Source organism: Orcinus orca, chromosome 16, assembly GCF_937001465.1.
Source record: "Orcinus orca chromosome 16, mOrcOrc1.1, whole genome shotgun sequence".
NCBI lineage: Eukaryota > Metazoa > Chordata > Mammalia > Artiodactyla > Delphinidae > Orcinus > Orcinus orca.
The window spans coordinates 32460929-32473659 of record NC_064574.1 but is presented as its reverse complement, the minus strand read 5'-3'; the positions used below and the strand labels follow the sequence as shown (position 1 = coordinate 32473659).

Here is a 12731-nt window from a genome sequence, read left to right as displayed (position 1 = left end):
GACAACTGCTAACAGCTATAAAAGAGGAAATCAACAGTAACACAGTAGTAGTGGGGGACTTTACACCTCACTTACACCAATGGACAAGTCATACAGACAGAAAAATAATAAGTAAACACAAGCTTTAAATGACACAATAGGGCTTCCCTGGTGGTGCAGTGGTTAAGAATCCACCTGCCAATGCAGGGAACACGGGTTGGAGGCCTGGTCCAGGAAGATCCCACATGCCACGGAGCAACTAAGCTCGTGTGCCACAAATACTGAGCCTGTGCTCTAGAGCCTGAGAGCCACAACTACTGAGCCACACGCCACAACTACTGAAGCCCGTGCATCTAGAGCCCATGCTCTGCAACAAGAGAAGCCACCTCAATGAGAAGCCCACGCACCACAACGAAGAGTAGCCCCCCTCGCCACAACTAGAAAAAGCTCGCGCGCAGCAACAAAGACCCAATGCAGCCAAAAATAAATAAAATTAAATAAAAATAAATAAAATTAATTACACAACAGACCAGATAAATTTATTTGATATTTCTAAGACATTCCATCCAAAAACAGCAGATTACACTTTCTTCTCAAGTGCACACAGAACTTTCTGCAGGATAGATCACATCTAGGGTCACAAATCAAGCCTCGGTACATTTAAGAAAACTGAAATCGTAACGAGCATCTTTTCCAACCACAACACTATGAGATTAGAAATCAGTTACAGGGAAAAAAACATAAAAAACACAAACATATGGAGGCTAAACAATACGTTACTAAATAACCAAGAAATCACCGAAGAAATCAAAGAGCAAATCAAAAAATACCTAGAGACAAATTACAATGAAAACATGACGATCCATAACCTATGGGATGCAGCAAAAACAGTTCTAAGAAGGAAGTTTATAGCAAAAGTTTATAGCCTACCTCAAGAAACAAGAAAAATCTCAAATAAACAATCTAAGCTTACACCTAAAGTAACTAGGGAAAGAAAAACAAAAAAAACCCCAATGTTAGTAGAAGGAAAGAAATCATAAAGATCAAAGCAGAAATAAATGAAATAGAAACAGAGAACACAACAGGAAAGATCAATAAAACTAAAAACTGGTTCTCTGAGTAGATAAAATTGATAAACCTTTAGCCAAACTCATCAAGAAAAAGAGGGAGAGGACTCAAATCAATAAAATTAGAAATGAAAAAGGAGAAGTTACAACAGACAGCGCAGAAATACAAAGCATCCTAAGAGACAACTACAAGAAACTCTATGCCAATTAAATGGACAACCTGGAAGAAATGGACAGATTCTTAGAAAGGTATAACCTGCCAAGACTGAACCAGGAAGAAATAGAAAACGTGAACAGACCAATCACAAGTAATGAAATTGAAACTGTGATTAAAAATCTTCCAACAAACAAAAGTCCAGGACCAGATGGCTTCACAGGTGAATTCTATCACACATTCAGAGAAGAGCTAACACCCATCCTTCTCAAACTCTTCAAAAAATTGCAGAGGGAGGAACACTCCCAAACTCATTCTATGAGGCCACCATCACCCTGATACCAAAATCAGACAAATACACTACAGAAAAAGGAAATTACAGACCAATATCACTGATGAATACAGATGAAAAATCCTCAACAAAATACTAGCAAACAGAATCCAACAACACATTAAAAGGATCATACTTCATGATCAAGTGGGATTTATCCCAGGGATACAAGGATTCTTCAATATAGGCAAATAAATCAATGTGATACACCATATTAACGAAATGAATAAAAAGGATATGGTCATCTCAATACATGCAGAAAAAGCTTTTGACAAAATTCAACACCCATTTATGATAAAAACTCACCAGAAAGTGGGCACAGAGGGAACCTACCTCAACATAGACCATATATGACAAACCCACAGCAAACCTCATTCTCAACGGTGAAAAACTGAAAGCATTTCTGCTCAGATCAGAAACAAGACAAAGATGTCCACTCTCACCACTATTATTCAACATAATTTTGGAAGTCCTAGCCACAGCAATCAGAGAAGAAAAAGAAATAAAAGGAATACAAATTGGAAAAGAAGAAGTAAAGCTGTCACTGTTTGCAGATGACATGATACTATACATAGGGAATCCTAAAGATGCTACCAGCAGACTACTAGAGCTAATCAATGAATTTGGTAAAGTTGCAGGATACAAAATTAATGCACAGAAATCTCTTGCATTCCTATACACTAACAACGAATGATCAGAAAGAGAAATTAAGGAAACAATCCCATTCACCATTTCAACAAAAAGAATAAAATACCTAGGAAAAAAAACTACCTAAGGAGTTAAAAGACCTGTACTCAGAAAACTGTAAGACACTGATGAAAGAAATCAAAGATGACACAAACCTATGGACAGACATACCATGTTCTTGGACTGGAAGAATCAATATGGTGAAAATGACTATACTACACAAAGCAACCTACAGATTCAATGCAATCCCTATCAAATTACCAGTGGCATTTTTGTTTTTTTACAGAAGTAGAACAAAAAATCTTAAAAGTTGTATGGAGACACAAAAGACCCCAAATAGTCAAAGTGGTCTTGAGGAAAAAAATACGGAGTTGGAGGAATCAGACTCCCTGACTTCAAACTATACTACAAAGCTACAGTAATCAAGACAATATGGTACTGGCACAAAAACAGAAATATAGATCAACAGAACAGGACAGAAAGCCCAGAGATAAACCCACGCACCTATGGTCAACTAATCTATGACAAAAGAGGCAAGGATATACAAAAGAGAAAAGACAGTTTCTTCAATAAGTGGTGCTGGGAAAACTGGACAACTACATGTAAAAGAATGAAATTAGAACACTCCCTAACACCATACACAAAAATAAACTCAAAATGGTTTAAAGACCTAAATGTAAAACTGGACACTATAAAACTCTTGCATGAAAACATAGGAAGAACACTCTTTGACATAAATCACAGCAAGATCTTTTTTGATCCACTTCCTAGAGTGATGGAAATAAAAACAAAAATAAACAAATGGGACCTAATGAAACTTAAAAGCTTTTGCAAAGCAAAGGAAACTACAAACAAGATTCAAATACAACCCTCAGAATGGGAGAAAATATTTGCAAATGAATCAACGGACAAAGGATTAATCTCCAAAATATATAAACAGCTCATACAGCTCAATATTAAATAAACAACCCAATCAAAAAATGGGCAGAAGACCTAAATACACATTTCTCCAAAGAAGACATACAGATGGCCAAGAAGCACATGAAAAGCTGTTCAACATCACTAATTATTAGAGAAATGCAAATCAAAACTACAATGAGGTATCACTTTACAGCAATTAGAATGGGCATCATCAGAAAATCTACAAACAACAAATGCTGGAGAGAGTGTGGAGAAAAGGGAATCCTCCTGCACTGTTGGTGGGAAAGTAAATTGATACAGTCACTATGGAGAACAGTATGGAGGTTCCTTAAAAAACTAAAAATAGAATTACCATATGACCCAGCAATCCCACTACTGGGCATATACCCAGAGAACACCATAATTCAAAAAGACACATGCACCCCAATGTTCACTGCAGCAGTATTTACAATAGCCAGGTCATGGAAGCAATACCATCGACAGACAAATGGATAAAGATGTGGTACATATATACAATGGAATATTACTCAGCCATAAAAAGGAACGAAACTGGGTCATTTGTAGAGATGTGGATGGATCTACAGACTGTCATACAAAGTAAGTCAGAAAGAGAAAAACAAATATCGTATATTAATGAATATACGTGGAACCTTGAAAAATGGTACAGATGAACCGGTTTGCAGGGCAGGAATAGAGACACAGATGTAGAGAACAAACGTATGGACACCAAGGGGGGAAGTGCCGGGGGGGGGTGTGTGTGGGGGTGGTGTGATGACTTTGATTGACATGTATACACTAATATGTATAAAATAGATAACTAGGGCTTCCCTGGTGGCGCAGTGGTTGAGAGTCTGCCTGCCGATGCAGGAGACACGGGTTCGTGCCCCGGTCTGGGAAGATTCCACATGCCGCGGAGCCGCTAGGCCCGTGAGCCATGGCCACTGAGCCTGTGCGTCTGGAGCCTGTGCTCTGCAACGGGAGAGGCCACAACAGTGAGAGGAGGCCCGTGTACCGCAAAATAATAAAAAATAAAAAATAAAATAGATAATAAGAACCTGCTGTAAAATAAATAAATAAAATAAAATTCAAAAAAAAATGTCATGGGTAATTTGATAGAGACCAAAGGCAAAAATTCTGACATAAATCCCAGCAATACTTTCTTCGATCAGTCTCTCAAGGCAAGAAATAAATGCAAAAATAAACAAATGGAACTTAGTCAAAGGTATAAGCTTTTGCACAGCAAAGGAACCCATAAACAAAATGAAAAAACAACCTACAGAATGAGAGAAAATATTTGCAAATATTTGCAAACCATGCAACTGACAAGGGCTTCATTTCCAAAATATACAAACAGCTCAATATCAAAAAAAAAACCCAATCAAAAAATGGGCAGAAGACCTAAATAGACATTTCTCCAAAAAACACATACAGATGGCCAACAGGCACATGAAAAGATGCTCAACATTGCTAATTATTAGAGAAATGCAAATCAAAACTACAATGAGGTATCACCTCACACCATTCAGAATGGCGATCATCAAAAAGTCTAAAAATAATAAATGCTGGAGAGGGTATGGAGAAAAGGGAACCTTCCTGCACTGTTGGTGGGAATGTAAACTGGTGCAGCCACTATGGAGAACAGTATAGAGGTTCCTTAAAAAACTAAAAACAGAGTTACCATATTATCCAGCAATCCCACTCCTGGGCTTTATCTGGAAAAGACAAAAACTCTAACTCAAAAAGATGCATGCACCCCAATGTTCACTGCAGCTTTACAATAGCCAAGACGTGGAAGCAACCTAAATGTCCGTTGGCAGATGAATGGATAAAGAAGATGTGTTACGTATATACAATGGAATATTAATCAGCCATAAAAAAGAATGAAATAATGCCATTTTCAGCAACGTGGATGGACCGAGAGATTATCATACTAAGTGAAATAAGTCAGAAAAAGAAAGACAAATATCATATATCACTTATATGTGGAATCTAAAAAAATAATATAAATAATATTAATGAACTTATTTACAAAGCAGAAACTGACTCACAGATACAGAAAACAAACTTATGGTTACCAAAGGGGAAGGGAGGAGAGGAGGGATAAATTAGGAGTTTGGGATTAACAGATACACACTACCATATATAAAATAAACAACAAGGACCTACTGTATAGCACAGGGAACTCTATTTCACATTTTCTAATAACCTATAATGGAAAGGAATGTAAAAAATTCATAGGGACTTCCCTGGTGGCGCAGTGGCTAAGAATCCGCCTGCCAATGCAGGTGACACGGGTTCGAGCCCTGGTCCGGGAAGATCCCACATGCCGCGGAGCAACTAAGCCCGTGTGCCACAACTACTGAGCCTGCACTCTAGAGCCCACAAACCACAACTACTGAGCCTGTGCGCTACAGCTACTGAAGCCCGTGTACCTAGAGCCCATGCTCCGCAACGAGAAGCCACCGCAATTGGAAGCCCACGCACCGCAACAAAGAGTAGCCCCCGCTCATCACAACTAGAGAAAGCCCACATGCAGCAACAAAGACCCAACGCACCCAAATAATAAAAATTAATTTAAAAAAAACTATAGATTTATGAATCACTTTGCTGTATACCTGAAACTAACAGAACATTGTAAATCAACTATATTTCAATTAATAAAGAAAAAAAGGCAAGCTATCAGACCATGCATGGTAGCATTACAGCCACGTAGCAATCTGCACAGGAGGGATATGCATTTGAACAATGGTTGTTTCTCTGAATGATGGGATTGTAGGTGGATTTCATTCTCATTTGCACACATTCCTGTGATTTCTACAATACATACATGCCTGATGAAGTATTGAAATGGGGAAGATCTAAAATGGACTTTGAGAAAATAGGACTTAAATAGGTAGAGGTGGAAAGAGGGGTGACAGAAAATGAGCACATTTCCTACGGTTGGAAATAGCAAGAGCCAAGATCCATGTCACAGAGGCTCCAAGCAGGAAAAGGGGCTGGTTAAGAAACAAGGCCATAAAGGACCAAATTTAAGAGATCTGAAACAGGGGCTAAAAATTTTTTTCCCTTCTGTAACTCATAGGGAAGTTTCAGAATTGTACAAAGAAAGGTCAGGTGGACTAGAAGGGGCTGAGAACAAATCCTGAAGGGAGGGAGCTCAATTAGAAGGATTTATAACAGTTCAGGCATCAAGTCCTGAACTATCTGAAATACGCCAAAGCAACAGATAAGGAATCCAGGTGTTATCTGATGAGAACCTGTGACCTGGACTGGATGAGGGAGCAGAGACACAGGGACTAACAGATTTCAAGCTGGAGCAGAGCAGACGGGAGGAGGAAGGTCAACGTCTAAAACGAGAAAAGTCAAATTTGAGACAAACTAAGTTTGCGTTGACTGAGGGACGTATACCTAGGAATTTCCTGCAGATCACCGAAACCACAGGACTAGCAGGACACAGACTGTGGGGACAAGGCTCTGAGAGTCGTCCACTGAGGGATCCAGGTCAGTGACAGATATCCTCTCAAAATCTCACGCAAGGGCAGAGAATGTTGCCAGTAAATCCCAGGTCTCAAGAGCTCTTTCAAAAACGCAGCAAAGTCTTCACAGAGAAGCCCCAGGCTGGCCCTGTGGTGACTCTAATATAAAAGAGCTGCTGCCAAAGAGCAACAAATCCAAAGGACAGTTCAGGTTCTTTCACACCAGCAGCAGATGCTTGTGAGCACCCTGGCAGGGGTGTGCTGCTGCTGGGGAGGAGAACCAGGGAGGCATCAAGGAGACATTCACAGTGTACGCTCTGCACCTTTCAAATTCTGAACCACGCATGCACTGTCTAGTCAAGATAACATAAAGGTTAACTTTCTTTAAAAGGTCACTCAACTGAGTGGGCCCTATGCCATCCCCTCTGATGAGGCAAACAGCACAAGAACAAAGATCATGGACTGGCAGGGCAAGCTGCCTAATGGGGACCAGGTCTGCCCTGGTTGGCACCACATCACTGCCCCAACCAATCAACCACTGCGTGGCAAGGCATGGAAGGCAGGAACTCAGCCCAACCCCAGGAACAAATCAGTATTCTTCCAAGGAGAGCCTGGCAAAATTAACAGTCAGGAGTCTCTTTTCCAAACCAGAGGCAGTCTGTAAGTGAAAGGCTGTGCTCTGTCACCCCCAGCAGCCTCTAGCACCAGTCAGGAATGCTGGGAAGGCTGTCACAGCACAGGGAGCAGGTTAAGAAGCTGTGTGCAGCAGAATTACTCAGCAAGCTCTCTGCAAAACTAACGAATTCAATACACTTCACCTGTGTGGATCCCAGGAAAGACAGCAGAGTGCACAAATCAGAAATAGTGATGCACATTTTTTTCAAACAGCTTAAAGGGTGATTATTTGTACTGTGAAATTAGTTAGGAGAGTCATTTCAAAAGTTTCCTAGATGCATTCAAAGTCTCCTGAAATGCCAACCCAATCATAAATTTTATGATGGCAATCTTTTGGCCCACATTTCATTCTTGTCTTTCCTAAGCACCACTGGAAAAACATGGATCGGTGGCAGGAAGACCACTTCCAAAGCTTAAATTCCAAGTTTCTTAGTTTGGCAACAACACTGTGCTTTTGGAATTTAAAATTATAAGCACGGTTCCCAGAGGAAAACGTTTCCTTTATTAGCAACTGGCTTTGACAATTCCATTCTAGGATGCTAAATGTAACAAAATACCTTCTGACTTTTATAATAAACACATTCCCCAGATTATTTTGTCTGCTTATTTGTAAGACACTTTGCCACAACAGTTAAGCAACTGAAACATTTTTTTAAATCTTTCAAATTTGTTCCAGTTCTTTTAATGAATTGACCTAATACTGTTTTCTGAATTCTTCTACTATAAAATAAGAAAGTTCCCATTTCACCATTTATTTCCCTAAAAAGATATCCTTGTTTTATTATTTCTAATTTTCTTAAATTTTAACCTAAGAATATCAGCAAAGCCAGAATCATGGAAGTTTGAAATCCCATGCATGATAATCAGAAATATTGAGCAATGGAGCAACTGTCTTGTTCTGGGCTAATGGACTACATTAGGCTTTTAACAGAAGGCAAGTAGGTGCTGTGTTTGTGGAGCAGAGCAACAAGCACTTAGTGAACCTCTAAGCCCCAGGCATTCTGTCATCATAGAAGCAGTTTAAGTGCAGTTGTAAAAAATTAAGGTAACTTTAGCTGGATAGTTCCTCATATCCTCCCTACCTACAACAACGGATGGGAAAGTACTTAAGAATCAACCACCCAAGACCAGATGGCTACACAGGCAAATTCTATCAAACATTTAGAGAAGAGCTAACACCTATCCTTCTCAATCTCTTCCAAAATATAGCAGAGGGAGGAACACTCCCAAACTCATTCTACGAGGCCACCATCACCTTGATACCAAAACCAGACAAGGATGTCACAAAGAAAGAAAACTACAGGCCTATATCACTGATGAACATAGATGCAAAAATCCTCAACAAAATACTAGCAAACAGAATCCAACAGCACATTAAAAGGATCATACACCATGATCAAGTGGGGTTTATTCCAGGAATGCAAGGATTCTTCAATATACGGAAAACAATTAATGTGATACACCATATTAACAAATTGAAGGAGAAAAACTATATGATCACCTCAACAGATGCAGAGAAAGCTTTCGACAAAATTCAACACCCATTTATGAGAAAAGCCCTGCAGAAAGTAGGCATAGAGGGAACTTTCCTCAACATAATAAAGGCCATATACGACGAACCCACAGCCAACATCATCCTCAATGGTGAAAAACTAAAAGCATTTCCACTAAGATCAGGAAGAAGACAAGGTTGCCCATTCTCACCACTCTTATTCAACATAGTTTTGGAAGTTTTAGCCACAGCAATCACAGAATAAAAGGAAATAAAAGGAATCCAAATCGGAAAAGAAGAAGTAAAGCTGTCACTCTTTGCAGATGACATGATACTATACATAGAGAATCCTAAAGATGCTACCGGAAAAGAAGAAGAGTTAAGCAATGAATTTGGTAAAGTAGCAGGATACAAAATTAATGCACAGAAATCTCTGACATTCCTATACACTAATGATGAAAAATCTGAAAGTGAAATCAGGAAAACACTCCCATTTACCATTGCAACAAAAAGAATAAAATATCTAGGAATAAACCTACCTAAGGAGACAAAAGACCTGTATGCAGAAAAGTATAAGACACTGATGAAAGAAATTAAAGATGATACAAATAGATGGAGAGATATACCATGTTCTTGGATTGGAAGAATCAACATTGTGAAAATGACTCTACTACCCAAAGCAATCTACAGATTCAATGCAATCCCTATCAAACTACCAATGGCATTTTTCAGAGAACTACAACAAAAAATTTCACAATTTGTATGGAAACACAAAAGACCCCGAATAACCAAAGCAATCTTGAGAACGAAAAAAGGATCTGGAGGAATCAGGCTCCCTGACTTCAGACTATACTACAAAGCTACAGTAATCAAGACAGTATGGTACTGGCACAAAAACAGAAAGATAGATCAATGGAACAGGATAGAAAGCCCAGAGATAAACCCATGCACATATGGTCACCTTATCTTTTATAAAGGAGGCAGGAATGTACAGCCTCTTCAATAAGTGGTGCTGGGAAAACTGGATAGGTCATGTAAAAGTATGAGATTAGATCACTCCCTAACACCATACACAAAAATAAGCTGAAAATGGATTAAAGACCTAAATGTAAGGCCAGAAACTATCAAACTCTTAGCGGAAAACATAGGCAGGACACTCTATGACATAAATCACAGCAAGATCCTTTTTGACCCACCTCCCAGAGAAATAGAAATAAAACCAAAAATAAACAAATGGGACCTAATGAAACTTCAAAGCTTTTGCACAGCAAAGGAGACCATAAACAAGACCAAAAGACAACCCTCAGAATGGGAGAAAATATTTGCAAATGAAGCAACTGACAAAGGATTAATCTCCTAAATTTATAAGCAGCTCATGCAGCTCAATAACAAAAAAACAAACAACCCAATCCAAAAATGGCCAGAAGACCTAAATAGACATTTCTCCAAAGAAGATATACAGACTGCCAACAAACACATGAAAGAATGCTCAACATCATTAGTCATTAGAGAAATGCAAATCAAAACTACAATGAGATATCATCTCACACCAGTCAGAATGGCCATCATCAAAAAATCTAGAAACATAAATGCTGGAGAGAGTGTGCAGAAAAGGGAACACTCTTGCACTGCTGGTGGGAATGTGAATTGGTACAGCCACTATGGAGAACAGTATGGAGGTTCCTTAAAAAACTATAAATAGAACTACCATATGATCCAGCAATCCCACTACTGGGCATATACCGTGAGAAAACCATAATTCAAAAAGAATCATGTACCAAAATGTTCATTGCAGCTCTATTTACAATAGCCCGAAGATGGAAACAACCTAAGTGCCCATCATCAGATGAACGGATAAAGAAGATGTGGCACATATATACAATGGAATATTACTCAGCCATAAAAAGAAACGGAATTGAGCTATTTGTAATGAGGTGGATAGACCTAGAGTCTGTCATGCAGAGTGAAGTAAGTCAGAAAGAGAAAGACAAATACCGTATGCTAACACATATATATGGAATTTAAGGGGAAAAAATGTCATGAAGAACCTAGGGGTAAGACAGGAATAAAGACACAGACCTACTAGAGAATGGACTTGAGGATATGGGGAGGGGGAAGGGTAAGCTGTGACAAAGCAAGAGAGAGGCATGGACATATATACACTACCAAATGTAAGGTAGATAGCTAGTGGGAAGCAGCCGCGTAGCACAGGTAGATCAACTTGGTGCTTTGTGACCGCCTGGAGGGGTGGGATAGGGAGGGTGGGAGGGAGGGAGACGCAAGAGGGAAGAGATATGGGAACATATGTATATGTATAACTGATTCACTTTGTTATAAAGCAGAAACTAACACACCATTGTAAAGCAATTATACTCTAATAAAGAAGTAAAAAAAAAAAGAATCAACTGGCACTTTTGTCTGGGAGATGGATCCAAGTAGTTAGGTGGGGAGGGTAGAAACTGTTTCACCTCATAATCTCATGGTTTTTGGGTATGTGGCTTTGCTTGTTTTTACCACTAAGTCTAATTATTACAAATAGCTTTTCAAAAGTACAGCCCATTAGGTATAATGCCTTCTTTTTTTCTACCTCTTCTCACACCTTCTGAAACAACAAAGTCCCATTAACATCAAGTCTGATTTCTCACCCTTAAACAGGGCTACACAGCCTCCAAATATCTGTAAACTCCCCCAACAGGCATATGCAGTGTGGCAACAGAACTCTTCCAGGCCCAGCTAGGGTATTTAATGGGAAGAGTAGAAACTTCAAAGTACCTTGTCTCTGTAAGCGACTCCTAAACTTGCACCCAAGCCCTAAATTTTCTCCAAAACATATTGTAAAAATCAGTATGGAGAGTTCTCCTTGGGTGATCCACTGTCATAACCAAAAAAATTGTTTAAAATCCCATTACATCCCATACCCAAAACATTCCTTCCAGTATAACTGCTGTTGACACCCTGACACCTAATCTTGTGCCTTCCTCCTTCCTGATATCTCCCTAATGTTCCTTTCCTCCAGTTACCAAAAATGGAAAGCTACATAAATGGGTGCTGTGGACCTGGTGTAGAGCAACAGGGATTGGTGGGAACAGCTGTTCCTCAGTTCCAGCCAAACGTTAATCAGGTGGGAATGTGATGGCAGACCTTCCAATGATCCAAAATAGGCAATAAATTCAGACTGTTGGGAGAAATATTCTGGTTTTTAAAGCAACACAGGGACCAAAGAAAACAACTGCAGGTCACCTGTTGGCAACCCGCGAGTCAGCCAATCTGTTTCATTCTGGTCCATGCTCCCTCAGTCCAGTCTACACATCACTGTCAGATCAGTTTACCAAATAACACTGCTCCTGACCACTAACTCCAGGCTCGAAATACTACCACTAAGTTTATGCTGTCATTCAACGTCCACAGTAACATAATGACTCCTCACCTTCCTCAACTCCCTTACACAACCTTTCACTTCAACCAATTAAGTCTGCTGCCCTCATATCTCAACCCCAACCAGCTACGTCCCTGCCAAGATGGCCTCTGTTCTACCCTCCTCCTCTACCCCATCAACGCCCACATCTGAAGCAGTAAACAAGCCCATCTTTGGGGAATATACCTTCCAACACCTGCTGACTACATGAATTAAGAGACTTCTCTGCTTAAAGCCAACAGATTTAACTTTCGAGAAGGAGTTTAAATCTCCTAACAGGCAAATCACATGGCCTTGTCTTGTTACACCTCCAGCCCCCAAATAACATTTTAAAGAAGTTCAGAGAGGCTAAGTCACGCTCTGAGGAGTCTTTCCGGGGTCTCGACGTCTTCACACCCAGGAAGGCCTCGGGGAAGTGGATTGGCGTAGGACCCCGCAACCAGCCCTGCGAGGGCTGCGGACGTGCGCAACCCCCGCGCTCTCCTTCCTGGGCCCCGGAGATACCACCCCCAACTGGGCCCCAGAGCCATGTCC

General features: G+C 40.0%; 2 protein-coding genes across 2 annotated transcripts in view; one reads left to right on the top strand and one right to left on the bottom strand.

The window, feature by feature from the left end:
• Window positions 1–12731, top strand: part of SLC23A2 (solute carrier family 23 member 2) — a 339540-nt gene that overhangs the window by 59736 nt on the left and 267073 nt on the right. The window lies entirely within an intron of this gene.
• CDS2 (CDP-diacylglycerol synthase 2) overlaps window positions 1–12731 on the bottom strand; it is a 63440-nt gene that overhangs the window by 50195 nt on the left and 514 nt on the right. The gene's annotated exons all lie outside the window — the stretch shown is intronic.